Below are 15,545 nucleotides of genomic sequence, written 5' to 3' on the forward strand. Positions count from 1 at the left end.
CTCTCAACCACTGTGCCACCAGGGAAGCACCCATCACTAAATTTTTTTAAGGAAGCAGGCCTGATTGTATGGCCAGCTCATCAAGAAACAGGATGAACTTAATTTGCTGTCATTGATTTGTGCTGGCACTGATTTGTGCTTTCTTTGAACTCCTCTACTTTTTTTTTTTTTTAACATCTTTACTGGAGTATAATTGCTTTACAATGGTGTGTTAGTTTCTGCTTTATAACAAAGTGAATCAGTTATACATATACATATGTTCCCATACCTCTTCCCTCTTGCGTCTCCCTCCCTCCCACTGTCCCTATCCCACCCCTCTAGGTGGTCACAAGGCACCGAGTTGATCTCCCTGTTCTATGCGGCTGCTTCCCACTAGCTATCTATTTTATGTTTGGTAGTGTATATATGTCCATGCCTCTCTCTCACTTCGTCACAGCTTACCCTTCCCCCTCCCCATATCCTCAAGTCCATTCTCTAGTAGGTCTGTGTCTTTATTCCCATCTTACCCCTAGGTTCTTCGTGACTTTCTTTTTTCTTAGATTCCATATATATGTGTTAGCATACGGTATTTGTCTTTCTCTTTCTGGCTTACTTCACTCTGTATGACAGACTCTATGTCCATCCACCTCACTACAAATAACTCAATTTCGTTTCTTTTTATGGCTGAGTAATATTCCATTGTATGTATGTGCCACATCTTTATCCATTCATCCGATGATGGACACTTAGGTTGTTTCCATCTCCTGGTTACTGTAAATAGAGCTGCAATGAACATTTTGGTACATGATTCTTTTTGAATTATGGTTTTCTCAGGATGTATGCCCAGTAGTGGGGTTGCTGGGTCATATGGTAGTTCTATTTGTACTTTTTTAAGGAACCTCCATACTGTTCTCCATAGTGGCTGTAGCAATTCACATTCCCACCAGCAGTGTAAGAGTGTTCCCTTTTCTCCGCACCCTCTCCAGCATTTACTGTTTCTAGACTTTTTGACGATGGCCATTCTGACTTGTGTGAGATGATATCTCATTGTAGTTTTGATTCGTATTTCTCTAATGATTAATGATGTTGAGCATGCTTTCATGTGTTTGTTGGCAATCTGTATATATGCTTTGGAGAAATGTCTATTTAGGTCTTCTGCCCATTGTTGGATTGGGTTGTTTTTTGTTACTGAGCTGCATGAGCTGCTTGTAAATTGAACTCCTCTACTCTTAAGAACTTTTCCTTGGACATCATTTTTCTTGATCAGCTTCCTGCTAACCCTAAATAAAGCTGCTTGCTCCTTCATCTACTCCTCTTCTCCATTGCCCTCTCTTTCCCTTTTAAACAAATCTTCAGCTGGTCACTAATTCACTTACTCTCAAGAAAAGAGCTCTGAAAGTTTTTGGTACATTATTCTAAATTATATGACACTAATTCTATTGCTTATAAGATACAAGTCATCCACATATAGAAAATTCTATATTTTTTCTAGTTCCACTTTAAGAGATTAGGGTACAATTTTAAAGTTGCATTGCCACTTAGCTATAGTTAACTGACTTTTTGGTATATGGAAAGAATTATCCCAGTGCACTCTTATGGCCCTTATAATAGTAATATCCTAAGTTTTTAATATTTTTGTCATCTCCAGGCACACTCTAAATAACACCAATATGCATAAAGTATTAAAGACACACCTGAAATTCCCTCAAGATTGGGGAAGAAAATGTTTTTCAATGTGAAAATAACATTTTGCTGGTGAAAAAAATATGATACTAGATAATCACATGAGAAATGAACTTTCTTGCCAGGTGGAAGTGGAATTTTATTGACATTGACAATGATAAAGCAACTTATAGGATAAAAATCACATTCTGATCCAATATTCAATGTTAATTATATTAAGAAACCATATTTTTAAAAATTGTCAAAGATAACTTATTAATTCTTCTAAATGTATGTTGCAAATGTCATGGTCAACTTTATTCAACTGCTGCTTATATTTGGGTCCCATAGGAAATGATCAGATGAATTTATTAGCTTAACCACTTATCTTTGGAGTAAATGTGCTTCCTCTTTGTGCCAGTTATCAATTTACTGTGTCTCAGCTCTAAATCCACCCTTCACTGCCCTGCTTGTGATACTGGAGCTGGACCTTGTAAATATTTCTATTTTGCCAGCTGGCAAAATGTTAAGCTTTGCCAGTAGAGGGCCCTGAAGGGCTGCTGCTGTAGGAAGGGGCTTTTATTCCTGTTCTGGTGATTTCCTTCCTTTTCTCTCCTGCAAATCTCAGCTAGGTAAGGGAGTTCCAGGGAAGCTCACTCATAGCCAGTGTCAATGAAATCCCCATGAGCAGCTTCTCAGCTAATTCAGCAATACTCCTGTCAACTTCCTGCTGAATTTAATCAGCACCCTACTAGAAGGTTTCTTGACCACCAGCCTTGGCTTGGTGCTCCTCAGTGAACTTCTCCACTATCCAGTGGGTCACATCTACACTCCCTCCAATGAGGTCTAAATTTCATCCTTGGGGGGGGGGATGGGACTCTCCCGAATCTGTCCCTCACTTCAATATACTGCCTGAGCCCTGTGGGTGGGTAGCATTTTTTCCATATATCCACGGTTCCTCTGTACTATAGAGTTCTCTTTATGCTTGTAGTCAATCCCTGTTATACCAATACTCTGTTATTAATGAAAAATCTTTATATAAATCTTTCCCTAATAAAATTTCTGTCTGGTTTCTGTCTCCTGGCTTGACAGTGACTGATACGTTATTTATAAGAATATTTTGAAGATTCAACTCTACCAATCTCACCAAGCCTACAAATCCAAAGTCTTGTACTATCTGCCCACAAACTCTATTGTTTTCAATGGCCATCTCACTAGTCCACAAAGGCTACCTGGGACATATTTTACTGTGGCAAATAGCAAGATAAACACAAATTTATTCTCCCCTTTATTCACATTCTTTTGCAATGTTCTCCATATAGACCGTTGGCTGGTGTCATAACTTGTTTTGGCCTACTGAACTTTAGCAAATATAATGTGAGGAAGGGCTTAAAAAGCACTTTTGCAATGAGGCTTGCCACCTTATGTACACAGAACCCAGAGATTACTATGTAATGAGTCTGAGCCAATACGTCAAAGAACGAGAGATCATGTGAAAGAAGATAACTAAGATACCCTGACAAACAGCTGTCTGTGTGGCCAAGATAGATCAGCCAGCTAGCAGCCAATCCATCAGTGGACCACAGGTACATAAGCTGAGATACATCAAGCTGGCCCAGACCTTCCAACAGACCTATAGAATCATGAGTTATATAAATTGGGTGCTGCGTTAAAATACTAAATTCTGGCATAGTTTGTTACATAGCAAAAGCTGATTACCAAATTACTTTATTTCCCAAAAGGAGAAAAGGGGAATAAAAGCTGAAGTCTCTAGTTAGAAGCAAGGAATTATCAAAATGAAGCCCATGAATGTTGGAAGTCTTTTGTAATGAAGACCTCCTCTGAAAATATAAATTTGTTTAACGTGTCTAATTTAGACCAGCCAAATCTTTCTGTAAGTCAGAAATATTTATCAAATATAGGAGATATCAGATTTTCTTTTTTTTAAATTATTTGACCTATTAAGGTCAGTGGAAACAGGTAATAGTGAAAAGTTTGTATGTGATCACTAATGCAATTTAAAACGGTAAAGTGAATTTAAGTGAACGTCATATAATTCCTAAGCACAGTGGCTTTTATAGAACACAATATCTTTAATACCAATTATTACATGACAAAATTTTAACATACCATAATTAGATTTCAGAAAGCTTTATAAAAGTAGTATAGAGTTCTTATCAATTTAGGGCCCTCTTCTAATGTTAAATTAAAAGTTCCACTTACATGCACCATAGTACTATAAACATGACACAATGAAACTAAATTTCTCCCCGTAAACCTACTTCTTTTCCTATGCGTTATTACTTCAGTAAGTCCACCATCTAACTAATGCACATGATATAAACATGGGGATCACTGTCTATGCCTTTTGCTCCTTTATCCTCACGTTCAACCTTTGTTGCCCAGAATCTTCCTAACCATCTTTTAAGTATGCCTTCTTCTTTTCATCCCCACCACCAATACCTCAATCATTCAGAACCCTCCCCCCTTCTTTCTTCTTTTGATTACTCATCTTAATTGGTTACTGTTTGATTTCTCCTAACTAGTTACCCCTTCCAATGCATTCTCCACATTCTCCATATGGTGGTGCCCTCTTCCATACATTCCTCACCTACCATCCTATCTCCTGTTCTCCCTTTCATCTTTAGCCACACCCTCAGGTCATTTCTTCTGTTCTCGGAAAAGAAGGTAAACACGTCCTTTAGCATCTATGATACTCTGGGTTCCTGATCTTCCATCAATATTTCCATTCTCTTTCTCTGCCTTAACATTAAATTTTGGCGATCTCTGGGGTTCTTCCTTTAGATTACCATTCTCTTCACTCTAATAAACTAGATGTTTATTAAAGCACCTTACCAATATAAAACTATACAAAGGAGATTTGATAGTTTTTTTTTAAAAGCCCATACAGCATATACTTGATATAATTATTGTGATAAGCACAACCTCAAAGAAAAAATTTCTAAGATCTACAAGGCAATACATTTTCCATTATAAATTCATAGATTCTTCACTTTCATACAAAGAAAAAAGCTTTAAATAGAGACATAGTATTCATAGTTCATTATAGATTTCATGCTGTTGAGGCTCTGTGAAAAGAAAATTTGAAATATTTTATAGTGATTAAACGTACGGGTTTTAAAATCAGAAATTCTGAAGCTAAAGAGGGCTTTATACTAACCAGCTGTGGCAGATTTCTTAATCTGTATACTTTCACTTACTGACTTCACTTATATGTAAAATGGAAAAAGGTATCTAACTTTTAAGCTTCTAGTAAGAATTGAAATGAAATGACATACTTAATGTTTATCACAATTTTTATCACCTAATAAGCATTCAGTAAACGGTTGTTGAAAAGCAACTTTTAAGCTTCTAGTAAGAATTGAAATGAAATGACATAATGTTTATCACAATTTCTAGCACCTAATAAGTATTCAGTAAACGGTTGTTGAAGCAATAATTTGTTCTGTGTCTTCCCTTTATTTTCCTACCCCAAGAGGTGTCCTCTACTTGATGCAAAAAAAAAAAAAAAAAAAGGCAAAAACTTAGGAAATACTCAATGGCATCTAGATTTCTAAGAAGGCTTTGATATTCTTTGGACATACAACAATGTAAACTTTGAAATACAACTTTTAGAACCCTTTTGTGCAGCCACCGCCGTTCATTATGAAAGCATGTCAGGAGGAAAATAAATGTGAATTAAGATAAGTAGGATTCCTCCTCGGAAGTAGAGACACATAGAGCAGAATTTTTTTTTTTTTTAAGTTAGTGCCTTATATAATGGGGAGGATCTGGAAATGGAAAAAATATCTATACCATTTTTCAATCCCTAAAACAGGCCCAATTCCAAAAGGGATAAACATTCCTGGAGTGACCATGTTAGTAGTACAGAAACAGATGGAAAGGAAGGGGGAAGCCGCTCCTGAAGAGAGATTATTACACACATCTGTGTGATGGTCACTCATGTATTTTTCTTTTTAATATGCACTGCAGAGTCTCTAAGCCCTCTGCTTGTCTTTTTTGCCTTCCTTTAGTTCATCTATGTTTTTAAAAGAGTCAGTACAAATAAATTGTTTGAAAAGAATGATCTTTAGTGATGGAGGTAGCCCCCTCAGGTATTCTGAATATGAGATTTATGGGCACTCGGGTCCCTTTTTCATTACCCTTCCAAGGTCCCTCCATTTCAATTCCAGTTGTTCACATCCTGTTTCAAGAGACATCCTATGGAGCTGATCACATGCAGGAGAGTCTGTCTCAAAGTCTTTTATTTATTAGGAAAATTCTCTTTCAGAGTCCTGGAATCAGAGAGAAGACCCCAGGGCCCCATGACCACGATAAATGGGCTAATCTTCCTGGCACTCAACCTTCCTCATTCCTGGCCTTCCTCATTCCTTTCACCAATTCATCATTCCTTCCATTTTACAAATCAGAAAGAAATGTCAAAGGCTGATGTTTCAAAGGAATGGTGGTCACATTTCTTATTAATGCAATTTCATATAAATTTTGGAATTCCATTTTTTTCAGCATGGTAAACCTTACTTTATGTGTCTGAGCTTGCTCTTCACAAGTATTGGCTTTCCTTTTGTGTTGTAATCTCGCAAATAATTTTATACCCTTTTTAGCTAGCCAATAAGAAGAGTGATTAAAGCAAAGTCAAAAATTGACAGCCCACAGGTCAGATCCAGCCTATAAATAATTCTGCTTGACCCTCAGAATATTTTAAAATCCTTTGAGTTGATTGCCAGCATTTTGAGGTCAGAATTTTCTGTTAAATCTGTATTTCCTGGTTCTTGAGAAATACTGGGAATTATCCCAATACTGGATTAAGCTTTGTGCTTGAGAACAATTGGCTGAAACCCTTTTAGCATGGACTTGTGTTTCATGGTCCAACACAGCGTCCACCACCCCTGATGTCTTTCTCCCATTCTACTTCATTCATTTACATTACCTTCCTGACCGTTTTCAATACTTGAATTTGTGACTTCCCTGCCTATGTTAACACACACACACACACACACACACACACACACGCACAGTATATCTCATATCTAAGGTATGAAATATATCTCAAACTTTTCATATCTTATACTTTTTCTCAACAAATATTACCTGCTCTAAATCAAAATCAGTACTACATAAACAGTGTTTCCAAATTTTTAGTTTTCCTAGAACACTTCTCTAAAAGCTCCAGCTTCAGGCCAAACTGGGGTTTAGACATACCTAGATGTGCCCAGGAACCTTAAGAGATAGTCAGGGAAGACATTTGCCAGGACTCTCATTACATGGGAATCTAAGAGACATCTGGGGGAGGAAAAACTCATTCTAAGGGCAACCTGGGCCCAAAACCAGGAATTGAAGGTACAGTGAGGAAGTGATCCTAAGAGCATAGCTAAATCAAGGTGATATTGGCCCAAGTCCTACTCACTTTTGTCTGAGTCCTGAGGAGAGAGAGGAACAGAAGTAGAAACCACAAGACCTAGCTGTTTAAAACTTCTGTATGACAACAGGACACATGTAACACAGCTCTGTTGACCTCTGCCAGAGAGCAGCCCCAGAAAATCATTAGCTTGTGTCAGTCAACTGAAATATTCTCAAGGGTAAAATAAATAGTTTAACGTAAAGTACGAAAATATAAATCAGATGAATATTTGGATAATCTTGAGAGTGAATAAGGACCTTTCTAAACACCAAACAATGAGAAAATAGAGGAATGACCTAATTGACTCTGTGAACTTTTGAAACTTCTGCATGGCAAAACATTTCAAATTAAAATGGAAATCTATTTGCAATATAGATGAAGTGAAATTATCCTTAAAAGGTGCTCATAAACTTGTACAAACCAATAAGAAAATTAATAGAAAATTGGACAAAGCACAAATAATTCATAAAAGATAGCCAAATGTCTGGAAATACATGAACAAATATTTTGTCATTCATTACTTGAATATATATAAAAACTAAATGAGATATCTTTTCTCACTATCATATTAGCAAAGATAAAGAAATGGCAATGCCCTTATAAGCCACTGTATATAAACACTGCCACAACCTTTCTGAAAGGTATTTTGACAAGTATCAAAAAGTGTTCATTTTCATATCCTCAATTCAGCAACTCCTCTTCTAAAAATGTATACTTAAGAAAAAACTAAAGATTTGAGCAAAGATGTATATACAAAAATGTTATTGGAATGTTGTTACTTTTAATAGTAGAGAACTGAAATAAAAAGAAATGCCTTGGGCTTCCCTGGTGGCGCAGTGGTTGAGAGTCCGCCTGTCGATGCAGGGGACGCGGGTTCGTGCCCAGGTCCGGGAAGATCCCACATGCCGCGGAAGTAATAAAAAGATTAAGGAAGTAATTCTATATCGGTATAGTAGAATACTATTCCAGCTCTTAAAAAAAAACTTGCTGTATAAGGAAATTTATGGACAGAGGGGAAGTGTGCGATATGCTAATTAGTGTAAAATATATGCTAGCATATATCGTATGCAGAACTTTATTGTTTTAAAGAAAGAGAGGGGGCTTCCCTGGTGGCGCAGTGGTTGAGAGTCCGCCTGCCGATGCAGGGGACACGGGTTCGTGCCCCGGTACGGGAAGATCCCACGTGCCGCGGAGTGGCTGGGCCCGTGAGCCATGGCCGCTGAGCCTGCGCGTCCGGAGCCTGTGCTCCGCAACGGGCGAGGCCACAGCGGTGAGAGGCCTGTGTACCGCAAAAAAAAAAAAAAAAAAAAAAAAAAGAGAGAATCTGCCTGAGGAATATCCACCAAAATGCTGACGGTGCTCATGTGGGTTTGGGATGTTTTATATTTTTTGTCTTCAGTTATTTCTAAGTCAGTTCCAAATTTTATGGGATACATTTGTGATTAGGGTGAAAATCAAATTTTATTTTAAATGTTGATCAAATAAGGTAATGATTGAGGAAGTGAAGAGCCTAGTTCCAGGTCTACATCAAAAGTGCCAATTAAAAATTGGGGGCTATGGCCAGGCAGGAGACTACGGCAGCAGTGTGGTTCACAGCACGAGTGGTAGGCTTTGAGACATCCAACAGATGTAATGGAAATCTTCCGCAAACATGAAAATTCCCAGAAGGGATGACAGAACAATGGCAAGAGAGGAGGACCAACAGAAGTAGCAGGGATTAGACAGATGCCCTTCAGTAGCATAGTAAATTTAATCATGAACAAATTAGATTAATGCCCTGGATACTTCCAGAAAAGTTTAGGGCAGATTCTACAAAGAGCTGGAATCTTTCACAGGTAGATCCCAAAGCTTTCAAATTATAGGTAATTTCTATAAAAGTGACCTCACGTTTTAGACCAGACTGTGGTGGTCTGAGGAAACATGAGTAGACCCATTTTTCACGGTTCTAACAATAATAGCTATATTCATATATATTGCTCTTTCATCTGTACTTTGCTGAGCCATAAAATATATTTTGCTAGTTTACTCCTGCTGTTGCTGGATAAAATACATAATTTAACTATTAACTGGACATGTATTTCGTATAAACTAAGACCATTTTATGAGGCCAAATGACGGATTAACAGAATCAAAATCATTGTTCTCCTCCAGGCTATGATACTGTATACATATAGGCAAGTGACTATAATTTTTTTATCCTCTGAAACAGGATAAAATAGGTCTGTCTAAAGTTGTTAGAGCTTCTTGTATATACAGTGCTAATAAAAGGTAAGATTGAGGGTACACTTAAATATTACCCTCAAATGCAATGATTAGTAATTCAGTAGTCCCCATGAACATTATGGATTTAAATCAGATAATGCATGATTATTTCAACATATAAATATACTTTTTTCAGTCTCACGTTATATCTATGCAAAGAAAGTAAATCATTTACATCTTGCAATTTCACTTATAAAGCCCTGTTAATTTGTTGTTGTATTTCCAATTAGCTGATTTTTAAAAAGTGTCAATCTCATGCTTTACTTTTTTTTTTTCCAGCAAAAGAAAGGAAAGAGAAACAAGCTAAATAAAGCAAATACAGCAAATCTTAATCATTGCTAAAACTGGGTTATTAGTATAGGAGAACTCACTGCTCTCTTCTACCTTTGTATATATGTTTGAAGCTTTTCATAATAAAAATAGTTTACTCAATGTTTAAAATGCTGATTCCAATATCATGTATTTTTAACATCTTAAAATAGATCCATCATACATCAACATATCATCATTTTATATCGTGGGAAAAAACTTTTCTTTAAATTCCTCTCTTTTCACATTGGCCAAGGGTCTTATCATGTTCCATCTCTAACTTGGAGTTTTCCTAGATGTAATGGAGGATACTGTTAATTTAGGCTCCAATCATTTTTAATAAACAAGTATATGACGTAAACCTCCTGTGAACTCCACAATATTCTGTTCCAAAAGAGCCAAACCTGCATGCACCTCCATAGTCTCAGAAATGAAATCCCTAACCTCGGTAATAATAAAATTATCGCTCACCAGTGAGATATATTTAAGAAGTTTGCCTGACATATGCTCTGGATTTTCACATCCCCCGAACATGTTCTAGCCACAGCTACTGAAGCATTATTTGCACAGAAGACAAAAGGCTCAACAATTAGACCCTCTGGTATTCCCTAAATTATTATATCCTCTTGTTGTCATGGGCAGGTATTACACTACATCTCAGTAGTTACCCTAACTAGATCCATATACCTCTTCTCTTTTGGTACCCCTGCGTTGTGGTCCCACCACCCTTTGAGGTCTCAGCAGTATTATTCCCTGTTTGCCCAGAACAGTGACAGATTATGCCTGGTTGTCCCCATATAATTATTAATATACCTCATTTCACTCAGCCCAAACCATTCCTTACATTCAAAGTAATTAACTGTTCATTCTTTCTTTCCCATACATACTAAAGGTTTTTTCCCTCTCTATCTTTGAACACTTTTTTTAAATCTCAGTAGAATGTACCACATGCCTGGAACTGCCATCTTTAGCAAATAACAATGCAAATATAACTGGGAAAGCTGTATCTCAGATAAATAATGGATACTTTTTTTAATGTAAGTATGTTCCAAATAATTCATGAGACAAACTCTAAAAATTATCTGTTGTTTATCTGAAATTCAAATTTAACTAAACATCCTATATTTTATCTGGTAACCCAATCACACGCAAATCTACATTTTCAAGGCGTAAGTCAAATGCTTTTCCACTTTAAAACCTTGATTAAAGCCTTCTTCTTTCTTTCAGTGCTTCCTCCCACAGGTTCAGAATATCACATGTTCTCCCTAGAATTAAGTCTACTCAAGTAACATATCTCTTCTATTCCTTTTTGTGTGACTTGAGGACAAGAACTGAACTCTACTTATTTTTTTCTCCTTTTTAGTATTAATCATATATTGACGTATACTAGCAATCAATAAGTATTTTGAATATCTAGGAATAAGCATTATAGTGATTTTAGTTGGACTTAACAAATTGGTCAATTGTTTCCATTTCCCTGGGATTATTTTGAAAATTCCCTTTAATGGCTTAACAGCTGCTCACATGGACAGTTAAATAATAAACACAGTTGTCCATTTTAGAATGAAAAATATAGCTACTAGATTGACTGTAACAACAAATGTACCACTGATGTGGGGTGTTGATAACGGGGGAGGCTATGGGTTGTGGGGAAGGAGGTATATGGAAACCTGTATTTTCCACTCATTTTTGCTGTGAACCTGAAACTGCTTTGAAAAGTCTATTTCAAAAATTTTATGAAACAGGCCAATTTGAACTGAGCTTAAAAATATACAGCTACTGTTGAAAATTTCCTAAAATAATGAATGTGAGCCAGGTGATGGATAGAAATTCTTTTTTTAAAATATTTTATTGTAGTTGGTTTACAATGTTGGGTTAGTTTCAGGTGTACAGCAAAGTGAATCAGTTACCCATATACATATATCCACTCTTTTTTGAATTCTTTTCCCATATAGGTCATTAGAGAGTACTGAGTAGAGTTCCCTGTGCTATACAGTAGGTCCTTATTAGTTATCTATTTTATATATAGTAGTGTATGTCAATTCCAATCTCCCAATTTATCCACCCCCCCCTTGAAATATACATTATTAAAAGAACTCTATTTTCAGAAATAACCTGGGATTGATTTGAGTAGTTCTGTCTTGAAATCTGAAAAAAACCCTTATAATGTCAATTTTGATTTAGTTTATAGAATTTTCAAGCTAATTTAAAGCATCTTAGCCCTATCTACCTCTAGGTTTTTGGCAGATAGGTCTCTTTCAATGTGCTATGTTTTAAATAAAAATTATCAGAATAGCTCATCTGCTAAGAACTGGACCAAATATAATTTTAATCCCCAAGATATGAAGGTCAGTTATGAAAATAATTTTAGTACTGCTTATTTTCTAGCACAGGTATGGTGCACACACACAGGAGAAATATAATGAAACCAATTAATTATCGCTAACTTTCCCACTTCTTCCAAAGGACAGAAAGAATCACTTTGTTGGTTAAATTATTTTCATAAAAATGTATCTCACTGTACAAATATTTCTCCTAACTCTTTTTCTAGTTCTTTGGGATCACTCAGTTTATTCACTCTTCATCAATAATTTATTAAACATCTATCAGCTACAATTTAATGTTTGGATATTATCTTACACTACATTATGGTCTCTTCCACACAATCTAAAAAGGCAGATATTAAAGATTTTTGAAAACAGAAGATCCAGAATTAAAAGTTCAAGCTAAAATGTTTTCTCAGAGAACACACTGAGTATGTGTAGTGCTACATGAAATTGAAAACACAATTTCAACTCACTTTTGGTTAAACAATTTTACCTTTCATTTTAAAGCAGTCTACGAGACCTTTAGTCACAGGTTGAATCAAGACATGCTAAAAGCAAAAAATCATTTCCATCTTGACAAAAATTCAGGGGTTCTGGTCTCCCTGGGGATGTCATCATCCTCCACTGATGCACAGCTTTTAGGGTTGCAAATGAAGTATATGGACCCCAGTCCAGTCAACCACAGCAGTTGAATCAGCCCTAGTAGTCAGTGGGATACTGATGTCACAGTCAGACCACACTCAGAGGCACAAAAATAATGTATTCTGTGGCCAAAGAAAGAAGGAATACACGACGGTGTCTTTCAGGCTACAATAAGGGAATGAAACAAGACGTTTTTCCCAAATTCTGTTGTTGTTACTGAAAGCCAGAATTTAGTCCTGAGCTCCACGTGAAGGAAGAGAATTAGATTTAATAAAATTTTAAATAAATTCCCCTGCTAACAAAACTGTAAATAAATATATGTACAATTGAAAAACATGATGGTAATTTTATTTTATTTTTTTTACTAATAGTGTAGCCTCCACGAATATTTCACCATGACAATTCGATGGCAGTGGTATTTTGCTAATTTCTAAATAAGCTGGAAGATAAAGTGATTCACAGTGAATATAACTGATCTTGCCCTCACTGCCACATAAATAGTATTTGTTATAAAAGTTTAAAAGCCACATTAATGCATTAAATTATTAAAGCAAGTATAATGCTTCCACATTGTATTGTTTTGCAAGGGTTAGCGAGGAATCTTCACCATTTATCATACATGTACTTCTGTCTTTTTTCTACTCAGAAGCACAGCATGAAAAAACTTCATTTCACATTGAAACATTACTATGTGGAACAGTGTGATGAAATGAGACACAGGAGGAGTTATACTCCGGTAAACAGTTGGTCTACGGGAATGATAGCATTTTATGCTGAGACTGATATATCAATTTTAAGTCCTAAGAGATGACTGATCTGAAAGCCAGAATGTCACCAGTGATGAAGTATACGCATGTGAAAAATTACAGGTAACGTGACTAGGCCTGCTGAGATGCCTCTCACCCAGGCCTGTTTTACAAACCAGCACAGAACACCAGGATCCTCCTCCAGTGATGGCTCCCAATTAATTATTCCATATCGCTGGTTGATGAAAAGTGTTCGTGTTGTCATGGACATCTAAAATGTGTCACTAAATAATATAAGTTCAATGATGTTGTAAATGTGACCAGAAAGATATTTCACAGATTGCATTTTGATACGCATTTTCTATCAAGAAAGAATAGAGATGGAGGTTTTAGGAGAAAAACTGTTTCACTCAACAATCTAAGAATTCACAACACTGTTTTTCTTGGCACAAATAAAAGAGGTAGCACTTAGTTTTGTTTGATCTCACATTCTTGAAGTGAAAACTATTTCTCACTGTATATATAAACTGTGGAAATATTTTGAAACTATTTTCTTTATTAAAATAAGAGGCTCCAGAGCTACCACTGGAAGCTATAGTCACCTGAATATAAACTAGCACTTAGCACACCATCGAAGTAAAAGATACATACTGGAAATATGGACTTTATTTATTAAATCGTATACATTTTACCTCATATAAAAACATTGGGAATTGAACATCTGTATGATTATAAAATGATGGCTTCAGGATAGCCATGGGCAAGTTCTCTGTGCCTCAGTTTTCTCATCTATAAAATGGGAATAATAATAGCCTAAGAGGATTGTAAGTATTAAATAGCACAAGGCAAATGCCATGTAAGGATTTTCTGCTATTCATTATTATTCAGTATTTCACGTTGTCATTGCAGGAATACAAGGAAATATATTCTTTCCATACCAATATTTCTACAGGTAGTAACATGTTAACATTGAAAAAAAGTTCTATAGGATGGTATAGGACAATGGGTTATGGCAGGTGCCATGGCCCAAAGATGAAAAACAGATATGACAAAATGTTCTTTACTGAGCCTTGCCCCCCACCAATCAGTATCTAGAGGCACAATGTATCTAGGAACAAGAATAGGATTTAGAACCAGAATTTCTGTTTGACTTGCATTTTCAGAATTTTTACTCATAGTGGGCAAGTCATAAAAGTTCTCTGAGCCTCAATTTCCTTATCTAAAATGGGAATAATACTACCCTTTTCACAAATATGTTGCAAATTTTAAATATGATGACAATTCTGAAAACACCAGAGGTATAAAAATAGATTCTCTGTACTATCATTTGCCAGTATAATCTATAATTATTATAATAAAATCTTTCTTTTGCCTTAGCTTCATAAAATGTGACTGCCTCATATGAGATACACTACTACCAATAATATTATGAAGACAATGGAGGGAAAAATAAATTCAAAAGTAACCATATACTTTTGTGACACCTAATTAAAATATATGACTATAAGGCGTATAGGACAAAAAAAGTAAGCTATTCATTTTTTTAAACTGGCTCTTCAATAATTTGGCTTGACTATTAAAGGGATTCAAAATAGGGTCCTTGCCAAAATCTTTGCAGTCAAAAATTGCAACTTTTTAAATTTTCTCACAGCTTTCACCATTGGCCTCTATCTTCAATGTCTAATCCATAGTGGTACTTATATATTTTTTCATATATAGCAGCCTCGAATTTTCATATTGTCAAACTATTCTTTTCTTTGATAGTTTCATCCATCATTTTATGCTTAGAAACTCCATCGTCACCCAGGAATCAATTGTTCACCTATACATTCTTCCTCTCATAATATGTTTTCATATTTTAGCTCTCTGAAATTTATTTTAGAATAAATATTATATTCCCTCTATATTATTCCTTCTATAATATATATATATTATATATATAATATATATATTGATTTGCCTGTATATGTTTTGCCTATAATTTGCCTATATATATATTTGTCTATATATATGATATGTCTATATATAATATATATATTATATATTATATATATATTATTCCCTCTATAATATATATATATAAAATATAATATATATTCCCTCTATATTATTTCCCCTCTATAAATATTATAGAGGGGAAAATCTCATTTTATTATCCAACTGTCCCTATGGTATTTGTTGAATAGGCTTTTTAAGTCA

The sequence above is a fragment of the Neophocaena asiaeorientalis genome, unplaced genomic scaffold (assembly GCF_003031525.2).
Source record: "Neophocaena asiaeorientalis asiaeorientalis breed wild unplaced genomic scaffold, Neophocaena_asiaeorientalis_V1.1 scaffold118, whole genome shotgun sequence".
In the NCBI taxonomy this organism is placed as follows: domain Eukaryota; kingdom Metazoa; phylum Chordata; class Mammalia; order Artiodactyla; family Phocoenidae; genus Neophocaena; species Neophocaena asiaeorientalis.